This window comes from Myotis brandtii, unplaced genomic scaffold, assembly GCF_000412655.1.
Source record: "Myotis brandtii unplaced genomic scaffold, ASM41265v1 scaffold1377, whole genome shotgun sequence".
Taxonomy (NCBI): domain Eukaryota; kingdom Metazoa; phylum Chordata; class Mammalia; order Chiroptera; family Vespertilionidae; genus Myotis; species Myotis brandtii.
Window position 1 is genome coordinate 120,922 of NW_005354903.1, and position 16,928 is coordinate 137,849.

Here is a 16,928-nt window from a genome sequence, read left to right on the forward strand (position 1 = left end):
AGTAGCAAGGGTTTATTTTCTCTATTGCACTTAAAACTGGTTTGGGGAGGTCAACTGTCCAGAGCTGGTTCTTTAATCGTTACCCTGCTCTGTGTTGTTGCTTGGATTCGACTATTTCTCATGTTGGTGAAATTCTTATTCAGCTCCTTATAATTCTCATTGAGTTGTATGTATTTTTCATCCAAATGTTTGAGCATCCTTATAACCATCACTATGAATTATTTCTCTGACAAATTACTTGCCTCCATTTTATTTTAATTCCTTTTCTGGTGATTCCTCTTTACTTTCCTTTGAGGGTTGTTTCTTTATCTCCCCATTTTTATTGTCTAATTTTTATTGCTTGTATGTCTTAATCCAACTGCTATGCTACCCAGGTTCTTTTGGGGGCAGTCCTATATAGTTGGTAATTTGTGGGACCCCGTGGTGCAGTGTCTCAGATCTCCTGAGCTTGGTGTCCTAGTGGATCCCCTTATTTGAGATATTTAGGTTATCCTGATGTGTTGGTTCTTGAATATTAGTTTCTCATTCATGGATGAAATCTGATCACTGGTTGTCTGATATTGTGACTCACCCCAGGCCTCATCGTGTAAACTGTTGTTGATGTGTACATGGTTTCAGCTATTGTTGAAAGGGTTGCCTGAAGTTTCATTGGGGTGCACCACTGTGAGATCCAGGAGTCCATGGCCTGGGAGGAAGGGGTCTCCAGGCCTGAGGCTGAGTAGTGTGACTGTAACCTGTGTGGCATGACTCTTCCTAGGGTAGCATCACTCTGCAAATCATCAGAACTGTGATGGTGGTGGTAGGTGTCCCAGAGTCTGCAGATGAGGCAAAGGGACTCTGTCCAGTGTGACTTCACTCTGCGAATCATGAGCGGGTCCAAGAGCCATGGTTGGGGATTTGGGAATCTAAGAGTCTGTGGCTGAAATAGCATGACCTTGGTCAGAAAGGTGAGCACTCAGCAACTCACTGCAGTGTCCAGAAGCAGATAGCCCAGGAGGGGGAAATTGCAGGGTCTACTGCTGGAGCTGCATGCCTGAGGGGCCCCGGAGCCAGAAGCTGGGGGGTTCATGTCCTGGGGTCTGTGGGTCTGCAGACGAGACAGCATGACTTTGGCTGGTGTTGCTGCAGGTTCCCTGACAGTGTCCAAGTCAATCTGGGTGGTGGTGAGATTGGGTTTATAGTGGGGACTGCTCTTTTGTTCAAGATGGAAGGACTCCATTCCCCAAGCCCTGCAGCCCAGAGAGTGCCTGCAGTGGTGGTAGGAGCTCCCCATCTTGGAGAACCTGGTCTGCCAACCCCCGAGTTTCTTGCAAGTTACACACACACACACACACACACACACACACACACACACACACACCATCCACATCCACACACACTTCTTTCACTCCCTCACTCACTCATCTCCTCTCCCTCACCATTGTCCTGCCAGCCACCATCTTGAGAATCTCAACAGTTCATTTTGTTAATTAGATTCAACATATGAGTGAGATCATGTGATACTTGTCTTTCTCTGGGCTGATTTTACTTAGCATGATACTATCCAGTTCCTTCCATGCTGACTAAATGGAAAAGAGGTTCTCTGTTTTTACTGGTCCATAGTATTCGATGGTATATAAATATACCACAGCTTTTTTATCTACTCATCGACTGATGGGCACTGGGGCTGTTTCCAGATTGTAGGTTCTATACATTACACTGCTATGAAAATAGGGATGAATACATTCTCTGTGATTGATGTTTTAGGTTTTTTAGGATATACTCCTGGAAGTGGGATTACTGTGTCAAATGGAAGTTCCATATTTAATTTTTGGAGAAAACTCCATACTGTTTTCCAAAGAGCCTGCACCAATCTGCATTCTCATTAGCAGTATACTAGAGTTCTCTTTTTTCCACATCCTTGTCAGCATTTGTTTTGTTGATTTGTTGATAGCAGCCATTCTAACAGGTATAAGGTGATATCTTACTATCATTTTAATTTCCCTTTCTCTTGTGACCAGTGACTTTGGCCATCAGTGTAGAGAAATGTCTCTTGATGTCTTTTGCCGATTTTTAAATTGGATTGTTTGTCTTCCTTTTGTTAACTTGTATGAGTTCCTTATATATTTTGAATGTTAACACTTTATCAGATGTACTAGAGGCCTGGTGCATGAATTTGTGCATGGGTGGGGTCCCTTGGCCTGGCTGGCAATAGGGGCTGATTGGGGCCTGGGAGTTTGGCTGAGGAGAGGGAATGCAGGAGGTTGGCCAGTGGGGGCGGGGAGGGGCTGCTGGAGGTTGGCTGGCTAGGACAGAGGGTTTGCAGGAGGTTGGCCAGCCAGCCAGGTGAGAGGCTGTGGGAGGTTGGCCAGCCTGGTGGGGGAGGGGCCACAGGAGATTGGCCAGCTGTGGGAGGTTGGTTGTGGGAGCATATTGACCATCAGAGGGCAGTTCCTGCATTGAGCATCTGCCCCCTGGAGGTCAGTGTGCATCATTAGGTTGTTCGGTCATTTGGTTGCTTAGGCTTTTATATATACTAAAGTATAGATCATTGCCAAATATGTTCTCCCATACAGTGGGCTCCATTTTCATTTTGTTGATAGTTTATTTTGCTAGGCAGAAGATTTTTACTTTGTTGTAGTCCCATTTATTTATTTACTCCTTAGTTTCCTTTGCCTTAGAAGTTGTATCCACAAACATACTGCTTTGAGATATGTCTGAGATTTTGCTGCCTCTAGTTTCTTCTAGGATTCTTATGGTTGCACATTTACATCTTTCTATTCATTTTTAGTGTATTTTTGTGTATGATACAGTTGGTGGTCTAGTTTCAGTTTTTTTGCATGTTTGTGTTCAATTTACCCAATACCATTTACTGAAGGGACTATCTTGACTCTATTGTATGTTCTTTCCTTGTTAGTCAAAAAATGGCTTGGGTTCATTTCTGGGGTTTCTGTTCTGTTACATTTATTTACATGATTGTGCTGGTACCAAGCAGTTTTGATTACAGTGCCTTTGTAGTATAACTTGATAGCTGTATTGTGATCACAGCAACTTTGTTCTTCTTTCTCAAGATTGTTGTGGCTATTCAAGGTCTTTCTGGTTCAATATAAATTTTGAGTATTTTTTTCTAGATCTCTGAAATATGCCATGGTAATTGAATAGGGATTGCATTTAATCTGTAGATTGCCTTGGGTAGTGTGGACATTTTGATGATGTTAATTCTACCAATCCATTAACATAGTATATTCTTTGACTTGTTTATATCTTCCATTATTTTTCAATGTCCTGTAGTTTTCCAAGTACAATTCTTTCTACTCCTTGGTTAAGTTTATTCCTAAGTATCTTAATTTTTCTATTGCTATGATGAATAGTATCAATATTTTAGTTTCTTCTTCTGATAATTCATTAATGTTGTATAAAAATGCCATTCTGGATGTTAATTTTGTATCCTGCTACATTTCTGAGCTCCTTTATTAAATCTAGTTTTTGGTAGGATATTTGGGGTTTCCTATGTACAATAACATGTCATCTGTGAATAATTAGACTTTCATTCCTTCCATTCCAATTTGGATGATTTTTGTTTTCTTCTTACCTGATAACTGTGCCTAGGACTTTCAGTACTATGTTTTTTTATTTTTTTCCTGTTCTTAGGGAAAATAGTTTTAGTTTTTGCCCCTTGAGTATGATGTTCATTGTAGGTTACTAATATACAGCTTTTATTATGTTGAGGTATGATCCCTCTATTCCCATTCTGTTGAGAGGTTTTTTTTTAATAAAAAATGGTTGTCAAATTTTGTCTGCATTTATTGATATGTTCATGTGATTTTTGTCTTTCAGTTTGTTTATGCAACGTATCATATTTATTTGCAAACTAGAGGCCTGGTGCACAAAATCCATGCAAGGGTAGGGTCCCTAGGCCTGGCAGGTGATCAGGGCTGACCTGTGGAGCAACTGGCAGGGCAATTGGGAGGCCCCCACTGACACCTGCCTTGGCATGTGGTCAGTGTGCATCATAGCAACTGGCTGTTCCACAGGCTATTCTGTTGTTTGGTTGATTTGCAAATTAGGCTTTTATTATATAGAATATTGTACCAGCCTTGAATCCTTGGGATAAATCCCATTTGGTCATGGTGTATCATCTTTGTAATATATTGCTGGGTCTGATTTGCTAATATTTTAGTGAGGATTTTAGCATGCATGTTTATCATGAATTTTCTCCTGTAATTCTCTTGTAGTGTTTTTATCTGGTTTTGGAATTAGGATAAAGAAAGCTTGGGAGAGTTCCTTCATCTTGGTTTTTTGGAATAGCTTGAGGAGTATAAGTGTTAGTTCTTTGAATATTTAGTAAAACTTTCCCATGAAGCCCTCCAAAACCAAGCTTTGGTTTGCTGGGAGTCTTTTATTACTGCTTCAGTATCCTCAATTGTTATGGCCTATTCAGATTTTCTGATTCCTCCTAATTCAGTTTCAGAAGATTGTATTTTTCTAGGAATTTGTCTATTTCACCTAAGTTATCTAGTTCATTAGCATATATTAGCATACAGTCCTACACACTTTTGAAATGTCAGTTGTTACTTCACTGCTTTTGTTTCTGATTTTAATTATTTGGGTCCTCTCTCTTTTTTTTGTTTTGGTTTTTTTTGATGAGTCTAACAGTTCATCAATCTTGCTTATCTTGTCAGAGAACCAGCTCTTAGTTTCATTTATCTTTTGTATTGTGTGTGTGTGTGTGTGTGTGTGTGTGTGTGTAAATAATTTATTTCTGCTCTAATATTTATTTCCTTCTACTTACTCTGGACTTTTCTTGCTACTCTATTTTTAATATTTAAGTTGTAGGGTTAAATTATTTATTAATAATTTTTCTTATTTTTTAATATATTTTATTGATTTTTTACAGAGAGGAAGGGAGAGAGATAGAGAGTTAGAAACATCGATGAGAGAGAAACATCAATCAATTTATTTCTGCTCTAATATTTATTTCCTTCTACTTACTCTGGACTTTTCTTGCTACTCTATTTTTAATATTTAAGTTGTAGGGTTAAATTATTTATTAATAATTTTTCTTATTTTTTAATATATTTTATTGATTTTTTACAGAGAGGAAGGGAGAGAGATAGAGAGTTAGAAACATCGATGAGAGAGAAACATCAATCAGCTGCCTCCTGCACATCTCCCACCGGGGATGTGCCCGCAACCCAGGTACATGCCCTTGACTGAAATCGAACCTGGGACCCCTCAGTCCCCAGGCCGACGCTCTATCCACTGAGCCAAACCAGTTTCGGCAATTTTTCTTATTTTTTTGAGGTAGGAATGTAATGCTATGCACTTCCCTCTCTGGACTGCTTTTGCTGTGTCCTTGAGATTTTGGGTTGTCGTGAGTTCATTTTCATTTGTAACCAGGAAATTATCTTTGCTTTCTTGATCTCATTGGCAACTCATTCATTTTTAATAACATGCTATTTAACTCCATGTGTTTAGATACCTTTCAGTTTTTATTGTACTTGATTTCTAATTTCATTACATTATGATCTGAGCAGATGTTTGATATAATTTTAATCTTCTTGAACTTGTGGATACTTGATTTGTGTCCTAACATGTTGTCTATCTTTGAGAATGACCCACATGTATTCTGCTGCTTTGGGGTGAAGCATTTTGTAAATTATATCTGTCTCTTCCAGTTTTTCATTTACAGTCACTATTTCCTTGTTAAAATTTTTTTCTAGAAGATCTAGTCACTGAATTCAGTAAGGTGATAATGTTCCTAACTATGACCATTTTTCTGTTTATCCCTCCCTTAATGTCCTCTTAATGTTTTTTAATAATATATTTAGGTGCTCCTATATTGGGTGCATATATGTTTCCCAGGGTTATATACCCTTTGTGGGTCAATCCCTTTAGTATTATTTAGTGACCTTTATTGTCTCTTGTGATGGCATTCACTTTGAAGTCTATTTTGTCAGATATGAGTATTGCCACTCCAGCATTTTATTTGTTCATTTCTTTTATTTGCATGGATACTTTTTTTCATCCCTTCACTCATCCTGTATGAGTCTTTTGTTCTGAGATGGGTCTCTTGTAGACAGCATATAATTGGGTAATGTTTTCTTATTATTCAGCTATCCTATGTATTTTTATTGGAGCATTTAAGCCATTTACTGCTGGCGACCAATTCCAGCATGTCATAATTTCAAGAGTTTCATCAAAAGGTTGATGAGACTTGGGGATTCAACAGGGTTGAGTCACACATGTAGTCACCTACTGGGAATGGCTAAAGGCATTTCCACAAACCTGAATAGAAAACTGATTGTGCCTGCCAGACAGTTAAAGGGCATCTTAATCTACATGTTATTGCCTCCTACTGGCTAAACACCTGAACAGCTGTAGGCTAATTCCCCCATTCTGACAATGGACTCTGTACCAAACCCTGACCCTTTGAAATGTATATCTCTGCCTCACCTCAGGAAAAATTGTGTTAATAAAAAGCTTGGGGTCCTGGGGACAAGGAGAGAACCTAAGGCCTTAGACTTAAGATCTTAGATCTTAGCTCCTTTAGCTAAGCTCCTCTGACCCCCAATGCCTTTCAAAATTATGTCTCGTCTCTGGACTCTTTATTAGTCTCTGGATTCCTATGTCATTTACGCACAGCCCCTTCTCCAGATTTCTGAACCCTTCTTGATGCTGGGACAAGAACCCTGGCAATGTACATTTAAGGTTATTATTGACAGGTAGTTATTTATTGCCATTTTAACTTATATGCCTATGTTTTTTCTCTCTATTTATTCATCTCATTACTGCAGTCCCTTTATCATTTCTTGCAGTGCTGGTTTAGCCTTTTTTTTTTTTTTTTTGGTCTGGGAAGTTTTTTTTTTTTTAATTTGTAACTATTTTGAAAAAAAAAACCTTGCTGGATATAGTAATCTTGATTTCAGATCCTTGTGTTTCATTACCTGCAATAGGTCATGCCATTCCCTTGTGGCCTATAGAGTTTCTGATGAAAAATCAGCTGACAGTCTTTTGGGAGATCTTTTGTAGGAAACAAATTGCTTTTTTATCTTCCTTTAAGATAGTCTTTGATTTTATTTTTTGGCATTTTAATTATAATGTCTGGGTGTGGGCCTGCTTGGGTTGTTCTTGCTTGGGATTCCCTGTGCCTCCTGAACTTTTGTCACTTTTGCCTTCACCATCTTAGGGTATTTGTGTGCCATTATTTCTATAAACAAGTCCTCTATCCCTTGTTCATTTTCTTCCTCTTTTGGCATTCCTATTATCTGAATATGGTTATATTTCATGTTGTCCTGCAGCTCTCTTAAGCTGTCCTCCTTGTTTTTTAATTCTTCTTTTTTCGTTTTGTTTCTCTGAATGAGTAATTTCTTTCTCCCCTGTGTTTTAAGTCACTGATCCAATCCTCAGCTTCTCCTGATCTGCTGTGTATTCCTTCTAATGTCTTCTTTATTAGTGTTGTCATTCTTCACAGTTTACTATATTTTTTTCTTATGCTGTTCAGCACCTTTGCCACCATTATTCTGAACTCTATGTTTGACATATTTCTTATCTCCATTTCATTTAGCTCTTCTTCTGAAGAATTATATTGCTCTTTCACTTGGGACTTTTTTTCTCTCTTCCCATTTTGACTGCCTGTTTGAGTTTGTGATGATGTATTAAGTAGATGTGCTACACCTCCCAATCTCTAGTGCAGGATAGTGTTAAATGCTATGTCTAACTGGCTTTTCATATCCTGTTTGAAGCTATTGGCAATCCACAGCTTGTGGCTTCCTCTGCTAGGGCTGTCACCAAGATGTGTACCCAGGTCTGCTTTTCTTAGCCTTGGTCCCAGAATTAGATCAGGCAAAGACTCAAAGCCTCCAGAGACCACCTCTGCTTGCAGTCTGATTGTATGCATCCTTTATTAATTAACCTCATGCTACTGACCAAAGTGTGGGGTTAGAGGTTTTTCAATGTTGTGGGGCAACTGCTTCTGCTTGCAGGCTGATTGTTATTCTCCATCTCTCAATGGGCCTCTGACATCCCACGTGGTCATGAGAGCAGCTGTCCATTAGGATGAGGCATCTCAAATAATAATAACCTGGATAGCAAAGGTCCACTGGAGATAGATGTCCTCTGCCATGTGAGAGAATAACAGCACAGGAAACTGGGTGTCTGCTTCCTAGCTCTAACCCCAGAACCCCCAACCTTGGCTTCTGCTCACATAGCTTCAGTCCACTCTGTCCTCTGTCTGCCAGAGCACATTGTGAGTGGCTGCAAATAAAATTTTGTGTGTTGATTCTTTAATAGAGTGTCTGCATTTCCAGCTGTTTCTCAATGCCAAACAGCAATCCTACTGCTTTTCATAGCCAGATATTATGTGGGCACCTTTCTCAGTTCTAGTGCTCTGGGCTGGAAAGCCCAGTTGGCGTTTTAGATCCCAGAGTTTTCAGTGGCACCCCCCCACAATTAGATATCTTTCTGGAACTTCAGCTGCTATCTGTGAGAACCTGTCCAGCCCTTTCATGTCTATGCACTTCCTATTAGTCTTTATGCAGTATCCATTTTTAGTCCTTGGTTATCAGGGTTCTCACCAGATAGTCTTCAATTAATTATTCAGTATGTTTTTCCTGCATTTTGGTTGTAATTCTGTTAGGGGCAGAAATAGAATATTGGGTACTAGAAATATTAGTTATTAGAAATAGTTATAAGAAACATTCGTCATACTCTATTAACCATGATTGCCTTAGACAATCATGGCTATCATTAGAAGGACATTCTAATCTGGCTGGGAGTCAACCTTGCCCCCAAGAGTCAACCTTATACCTGGGAGTCAACCTTCAAATGCAGTCCATTTCCATTCAAGAACTGCCATGGAAATGTTGTTGCCCAAACTGGACTATCACCTCAGCTCCCCTGCCCAGCCAATGATGAGAGACAATCATTGATTAGCTGCCTCCTGCATGCCCCCTACTGAGGATAGACCCCACAACCTGGGCATGTGTCCTTGACTGGAACCAACAATGGGACCCTTCAGTAAGCAGGCTAATGCTCTATCCAGTGAGCCAAACCAAGTAGGGTCCCCATGTAATCTTTGTCCTACTCAATATAAGCAGCTGGCTTATGGGGGGGTGCTTAGAGCAGATTTTGTGGATGACCTGCTTCTTTCCCACATTGCTGGCAGTATTGAAATAAATACTCATATATGATTCAACTCTGTTTCTGCTTCATTAGCTCAAGCAGTGCAGTCACCCTGGACTCACTGGTTGTCCAGTTATGTATTCTTATAACCATGAAGGGATGTAAGTGGAACTTGGGTGAGTAGTGGAACTTGGAGATCCTGCTTTCTGCCTGGACTGGGGGATGTTGGGGCTGAGGCCTGGAATCTTATTTGCAGCAGTGCCAGGAATTTTTCTGTTTTAAGTTCCAGTTGCAGCCTCAGCAATCCCCATCATCTCCCCTGAGACCTAAGTTTAATAAAGCATATTTGAAGGAGGAATCAAGCATGTTTATAAAGCACAAGAAGTATTTGCTGCCTCTAGTCTGGGCTTAAGGCATGCATTTACTGGGTGAGTTTAATCAGGTCCTGGTGACAAGAGAACTCCAGAACTCCTTGCCTGGGATGACAAGAGAACTCCAGAATTCCTTGCCTGGTCCCCCAGCTCTCAGTCTGATCCAGTCTTGGATGAGATACATTACTTTCCTTCAGTGGTTTTTAAACACAGGGCATTGTGAGGTTTCTGTGGCTGTAAGTACAAGGAGCATGGTCAGAAGCTCATTTCTGTGGGATGTGTGTGTCTGTAAATATAATGTCTATTGTTGTTTTGTGTCTCTTTGTTGTTTGTTTTAATTTTTTAAAGATGGGGCACATCCCACTTTGCTGGGGGCCCCAGCTGCTTGGGCAGGCTGAACCCATGGAAGAATTTGGAGGAACTTCCAGCAGCTGCAGAGAATTCTTAATCTTGGATACCCTTCCTGCTCTCCCTTTCAAGGCATCAGCCATCCAAAATGCTTTGCAAGTGAGAGTTCTTGTCTGTCTGTAATGTATCTTTGGTTAAGGATGTTTTTTGCTTGCTTTCTTATCTTTTGGGTACTTAGTTTACTCTTTGCTGTTTTATGAACACAGGGAATCCTCTGTTTCTGCTATTTGGGTTTGCACCATTCAGAACCGAAGGTCATTTGCTGCTCTGGGTTAGTGTGAAATAAGATTCTAAGTCTACTGCCCAAGTCCCTCCTTTTGGGAATACTGACATATTTACTTTAGGGGTTGTTTATGTTTCTATTTTGAAATAGGATAAGATCTCTTCTTACATGCAAGATTTCATGTTGTTACAGTCTACTCAGAAAGACAATTATGGGAAAAACCCCAAGGTTTTCTCTTAGAAGGGCCTGAGCTGCAGAAGAGCTCAGGCAGGGGTCACTCCCACTTTGTAAAGAAAAAAAAAGTCTATGATAAATTAAAACTGCAGTTCTGTTGGTTTAAATAGTAGAATTTATTACATAAGTATATAGAAATAAATGGAAACAAATATTAATTAATTTGAGTTTGCCTACCTTTGATCTTTTATTACAGGAAACCTAGAAAGTACACCTGAAACTGTTAGGGAGTGTTTTTATTACAAATACTAGAGGCCTGGTGCATGAAATTTGTGCACTGGGGAGGGGTGTCCCTCAGCCCAGCCTGCACCCTCTCCAATCTGGGACTCCTTGGGAGAATGTCTGACTGCTGGTTTAGGCCTGATCCCACAGTCAGACATCCCTCTCACAATCCAGGACTGCTGGCTCCCAACCACTTGACTGGCTGCCAACCTGATAACCCCCTAACCATTCCCCTGAAAGCCTGACCTATGCCTAACTGTTCCCTTGCTGGCCCGATTGCCCCTAACTGCCTTCTCCTGTTGACCCGGTGACCCCTAAGTGCCCTCCCCTACTGGCCCAGTCACCTCCAACTGCCTTCCCCTGCAGGCCTGGTCCCCCACAACTGCCCTCCCTGCCAGTCATCTTCTGATGGTCATCTTTGACCACATGGGGGCGTCCATCTTGTGCAAGGGTATGATGGTCAATTTGCATATTACCTCTTTATTATATAGGATGTCTCTCAAAGGTGTAAATTTTTTGCCAATCTAAAGGATGCTAACTGATTACTTTTTAGAAGTCATCTAAAACCCAAGGTTTCTAAGAGTTAAGAAAGTTCTAAAGCTGGTTATTTTCTGTATGGGTAAAATGTTTGTGAAAGTAGTAGATAGGTTTATGAAAGTTGTAGAAAAGTGTGGAAAGAAATCTTAAAAGGAAAATTAAAGCTAATCTGAATAATAAATTTAATTAAATAAATGAATCTAAAGTGAGCTAATACAGACTTTTAAAATTCTTTTTCTAGTCTGTTAAAAGAAAAATGTTTTTTTTCCCTGTATTTGCCTAGGAAGCAAAAGTTCTATAAACCATTGAAAAATTATATATTGTGTTATTTAATTAGGTACTTAATTATTTAAAAAAGTGATCTTAATAGTAGGAACTGAGGTTTTCCTAGCCCATGTTTGTATTTAATAATTTTTGCCACTTTGAATGAATAAATAATAGTTTCACAGTAATAAGGATGACATAAATATTGTGGTAATATGACAACCTTCTCAGGAGGTGAATTTTAAGAAACCTTGTTTGACCTAGGTTGGCTTTGGGTCATTCTAATAGGCCCTGGAATGCCTCAAGAATTGGTTTACACTCCTTATGAAGAAAATTTTTATTCTTAAGATACACGGGAAGCTTTGCTAAATAAAGAAATAATAACTAGGAGGAGACAAAATGGTGGTGGAATAGGCGGACCTGTCCTGAGCCTTTTCCCAGAGCAGATAGAAAGAACAACTAATTCGAATAACACCCACCCCAAATTGGCAAAGTAGACACAGCTGGTGAGAATTCACAGGCTGGAAGAGCAGAGGATGCCTGGAGAATGGTAAATCAGGGATCTGGGCTGAAGATAACTGCAAGACTTCCAAGCCTAGAGGGTCAGAAGGAAGCTGCATGGCACCAGGGTAGCGTCCCTTGTAGCATCTGACTGTGGAAAGGAGGTCTGCAGGACTGCTGGTGACAGGGGATTCTAGATCTATGTCCACAGCCACAAGAGACTGAGATCAGAGGGGGCAGCCTGGATGGCTGAACAAGCTGTGCTGTGCCAGGGGTAGAGAGGCTTGCAGTGGCGCAACTCTTTGCCTTCTTTTTAGACTTTGCTTTTACTCATTAAACTTAGTTATTAGGACATTTCAAATACAAACACACCCGTGGCTGAGGTGCAGGTGAAGGTGGGGACTTGTGGAGTCTGGGGAGAGGCTGGGGAGAGAAGAGGGTCAGGGACAGTTGGCCACAAGTCTGGTGCAGAGTCATACCTGACATGCAAGACCTAGGCAGCCATTTTCTCCTGAAGAGATAACTCTTTCTTGCAGTCTCCAGGCAACCAATACAGCCACACCCAGACTACACCCTGAGTGGTACAAAGGATAAAAAAATTTGAATAGTCACTGAGAGTCCTCAGAAATTGACCTAAAGAGAGGCCATTCAGTCCCAGCAACAGGAAACGGAGAACTGGCAGACAGTACAGAAGAGTAGGATCTTAAACCAGCCCTCATGGGGAAAGGACAATTCACTTTTTCATTTTTATCTTATTTTATTATTATTTTACTAGAGGCTCGGTGCACAAAAATTTATGCACTAGGGAGGGGAGGGGTCCCTCAGCCCGGCCTGTGCCCTCTCCCAGTCTATGATCCCTCCAGGGATGTCCACCTGCTGGCTTAGGCCCGCACCCCAGGGGAACAGGCCTAAACTGGCAGTCACACATCCCTCTGGCAGCCCAGGAGCCCTCGGGGATGTCCACTTGCCAGCGGGGAGCAGGCCTAAGCTGCAGTCGGACATCCTTAGCGCTGCTGAGGAGGCAGGAGAGGCTCCAATCACCACCGCTGTGCTGGCAGCCATCAGCCTGGCTTGTGGCTGAGCAGAGCCCACCAGGGGGCATCTCCTGAGTTGAGTGTCTGCCCCCTGGTGGTCAGTGCGTGTCATAGCAACCAGTCATTCGCTGTTAGAGTCAATTTGCATACTACCCTTTTATTATATAGGATTTTCTTTTTTTATTTATTTATTTTTCATTTGCTGATTTATTTTCTCTTTTTGCATTATTTTTCATCATTCTAATTTTTTTATTTTATCCTATTTTTAATTAATTTTTAATTTTATTATTTTTTTCTTCTCTTTCTCTTTCTTCTTATCCACTCATCCTCTTTCTACTTCCTCTATACTGAACTGAGATCTTTCCCATAACCTTACTTTTTGTATATAAGTTTGGCCTCTACAGATTCTGCTCCCACCCTCTTTACTGGGTATTTGTTGTTTGTATTTTTTGGCTTATCTGATTGTTGTCTGGTGTTTTCTCACTATTTTTCTTCTCTTTCTTTTCTCTCATAACATTTTTTCTCTCTTTGATATGATTTGTGTTCTCTTATCTCTCCCCTAATTTTCTTTTCTCTGGTGGTAACTTATATTGGGGTTATCAGTGAGTACATTCTTGTTTTGTTCCCTTTGTATCATATCTTGTCGAGTCGCATTTTGTCCTGTTTGGCCAATGTGGTAGAGAGTGAGCCACATAACCAGACACCTGGAGAGGAGACTCCATCCACAAATGGGTCAATTACACTCCAGACCCAACTACAGAGGCATAATGAAGGTGGCGGTGAGGGAGAGAGTGTGAGTGAGTGAGGGAGCAAAAGAGGATTGTGTGCATGTATGGAATGTGTGTGTGTGTGTGTGTGTGTGTGTGTGTGTGTGTGTGTGTGGCACAGTTAGATCCCACATGACCTTCAAGGGCAAGCTGACTAGGCTTGCCTAACCAGGCAGCCTCTGCTACCATAACAAACAGCCCTGGAGTGGCCAGCCCTTCCACAGAGGACGTGACTTTTTGAAGGGGAGAGCTGCTGTGACTGAGAGCCCAGCCTTCCCTCCACCCAGGTTGCACTCAGACAACACCCAGGATTCTACATGCACACCTGCCAGGGTCCTGATGCTTTGGCTAAGTCCCATGGTCACTGAGACTCCAGCCACACAGGGAGTAGGCTACTGTGAGTTGCAAAGTGTGCTCCCCTCTGGCCAGCCCAACACTTTAGCTCAGGGTACCGTAACCAGATAAGCAGCAGCCACATGAACAGCCAATCACAATCTAAGGAGCAGCAGCCTCGTGAGCAGCCCACCCCATTTCAAGTAGTGGCAGTCTTACGCAGCCTGTCCTCATAAAGGAGCAGCAGCCCCACAAGCAGTTTGTTCCCATCCCAGTAGCAACAGCTGCATGAGCATTCTGCCTCTGTCTGTGGAGAAGAAGCCTTGTGAGCAGCCGGCTCCAGTCGGAGGAGCAGGAGCTGTGTAAGCAGCCCATTACAATTCAAGGAGCAGCAGTCATGTGAGTACCTGATCAATGTCCAAGGAGCTGCAGCAGCATGAGCAGCCCACCCCCATTCTAGGAGCAGCAGCTGCATATGCAGCTTCCCTCCACCAGCCAGAGGAGCCATCACTGCTGTGAACAGCGCCTGCCAGAGGAGCCACAACAAACTGAGGAGCAGCTGCTGTCATGACTGCCCAATTAGCAGCTGTCACCTGATGAGCCACTGCTGCCCAAGGAGCAGCCCATGCCTGACACAACACCTAGATCCTCCAGTGAGAGCAAAAATGGGGAGACAAAAAAATCCCAAAGAAAAGAAAAGGAGGAATCAGCAGAAAAGCTGCTAAGTGAAACAGATGCATGAAAAATGTCAAAAATAATGCAAAATGAGTGTCAGTTCACAAACCATATGAATGAAAAAAATCAACAACTTCTGTAAGAATCAAGAAGAAATAAAGAGTGATATAGCTGCAATAAAAATACACCATGGAAAATTTCAACAGTAGACTAGGAGAAGCAGAGGACCAAATTACTGAATTAGAAGATAGGGAAGCAGAACTGAACTGCAATTGGAAAAAAAAAATTAAAAGATAGGAGCAGAGCCTAAGGGAGCTTTGGGACAACATGAAACAAAGCAACATATGAATAATAGTGGTGCTAGAATGACAGGAAGAGGAACAAGGGTTAGAATCTATTTGAAGAAATAATGTCAAAAAACTTCCCTGATGTGTGGAAGAAAAAAGTCACACAAGCACAGAGCATCCCAAACAAGATGAATCTAAAAAAACCCACATCAAAGCATGTCATAATTACAATGGCAAATGTTCAGGAAAAAGAGAGAATATGAAAGGCTTCAAGAGAGAGACAAAAAGTTATGTACAAGGGACCTCCCATTAGATCATCAAATGATTTATCAACAGAAATACCCCAGACCATAAAGGAATGGAAGGAAATTTACAAAGTGATGCAAAGCAAGGGACTGAATCCAGGAATACTGTATCCAGCGAGGCTACCCTTCAAAACTGAAGGGGAAATTAGGAGCTTCACAGACAAAACAAAAAAACAGGTAAGAAAGTTTATCACTACTAAGCCAGCAATTATAGAAATGCTAAAGGGACTGGTGTAAAAAGAAGAAATAAAAAGGGAAGAAGAAACACAGGCACAAAAAAATAAAAATAGCTACAAACAAGTGCATATCAATAAAAACTTTATGTGTAAATGGACTAAATGCTCCAATCAAAAGACATTGAATGGGTGGATGGATAAAAATAACATGACATAAATTTGCTGTCTACAAGAGACCCACTTGAAACAAGGGATTCATACAGACTGAAAGTGAAGGGATGGAAAAGTGTATTTCAGGCAAAAGAAATGATAACAATGGAGGATATTAACGCAGTCATCAAAAACCTTCCAGCAAACAATAGCCCAGGAAAAGATAGCTTCACAGGGGAGTATTACCAAACATTCAAAGAAGAACTAAAACCTATCCTCCTTAGACAATTCCAAAAAATCTAAGTGGAAGGAACACTTCCAAGCTCATTCTATGAAGCCAGCATTACCCTAATACAAAAAAAAAGATAAAGACAACACAATTAAAGAGAATTACAGGCCAATATCCCTCATGAACATATATACCAAAATCCTCAAAAAATTCAAGCAAATCGAAACCAGCATTACATCAGAAAGATCATAGACCATGAACAAGTAGAATTTATCCTGGGGATTAAAAGATGGTACAATAACTGCAAATCAATAAACATGATATATCATATAAACAACTTGAGAGATAAAAATTACATAGTCATATCAATTGATGTAGAAAAAGCATTTGCCAAATCCAGCACTTTTCTTAATAAAAATCCTTAGCCAAATATGAATAGGGAGATCATATCTCAACATAACAAAAGCCTTATATGACAAACCTAGAGCCAACATCATACTCAATGGGAAAAAAAAACTAAAACCATTTCAACTAAGAATAGGAATGAGACAAAAATGCCCACTTTTACTGCTGTTTGACATAGTACTGGAAATGCTAGCCATAGCATTTAGACAAGAAGAAGAAATAAAATGTATTTAAATTGGAAAAGAAGTTGTAAAACTGTCTTTATTCATAGATGAACATGATATTATACATAAAAACCCTAAAGACTCCATCAAAAATTTATTAGACTTAATAAAGGAATTTAGCAATATAGCAGGATATAAAAAATTAATGCCAAGAAATCTATGGCATTTTTAAACACCATCTAGGGGCTGGGTGCTCAAAATCCATGCACCAGGGGTGAGGGGGAGAGGCTCATTCCAACCTGTACCCTTTGACAATCCAGGACTGCTGGGTCCTAACTCTCACCTGCCTTCCAGCCTGATCAACCCCAACTGCACTCCCCCTTTCTGGCCTGATCACCCCTAACTGCCTGCCCCTGCTAGACTGATTGCCCCCAACTGGCCCTCCTGCCAGCCTGATAGTCCCCAACTTCCCCCCAATGGCCCCCAACTGCCTCCTCCCCTGCCCCCGCTGGTCTCCTCACCCCCAACTGCCACCCCCACT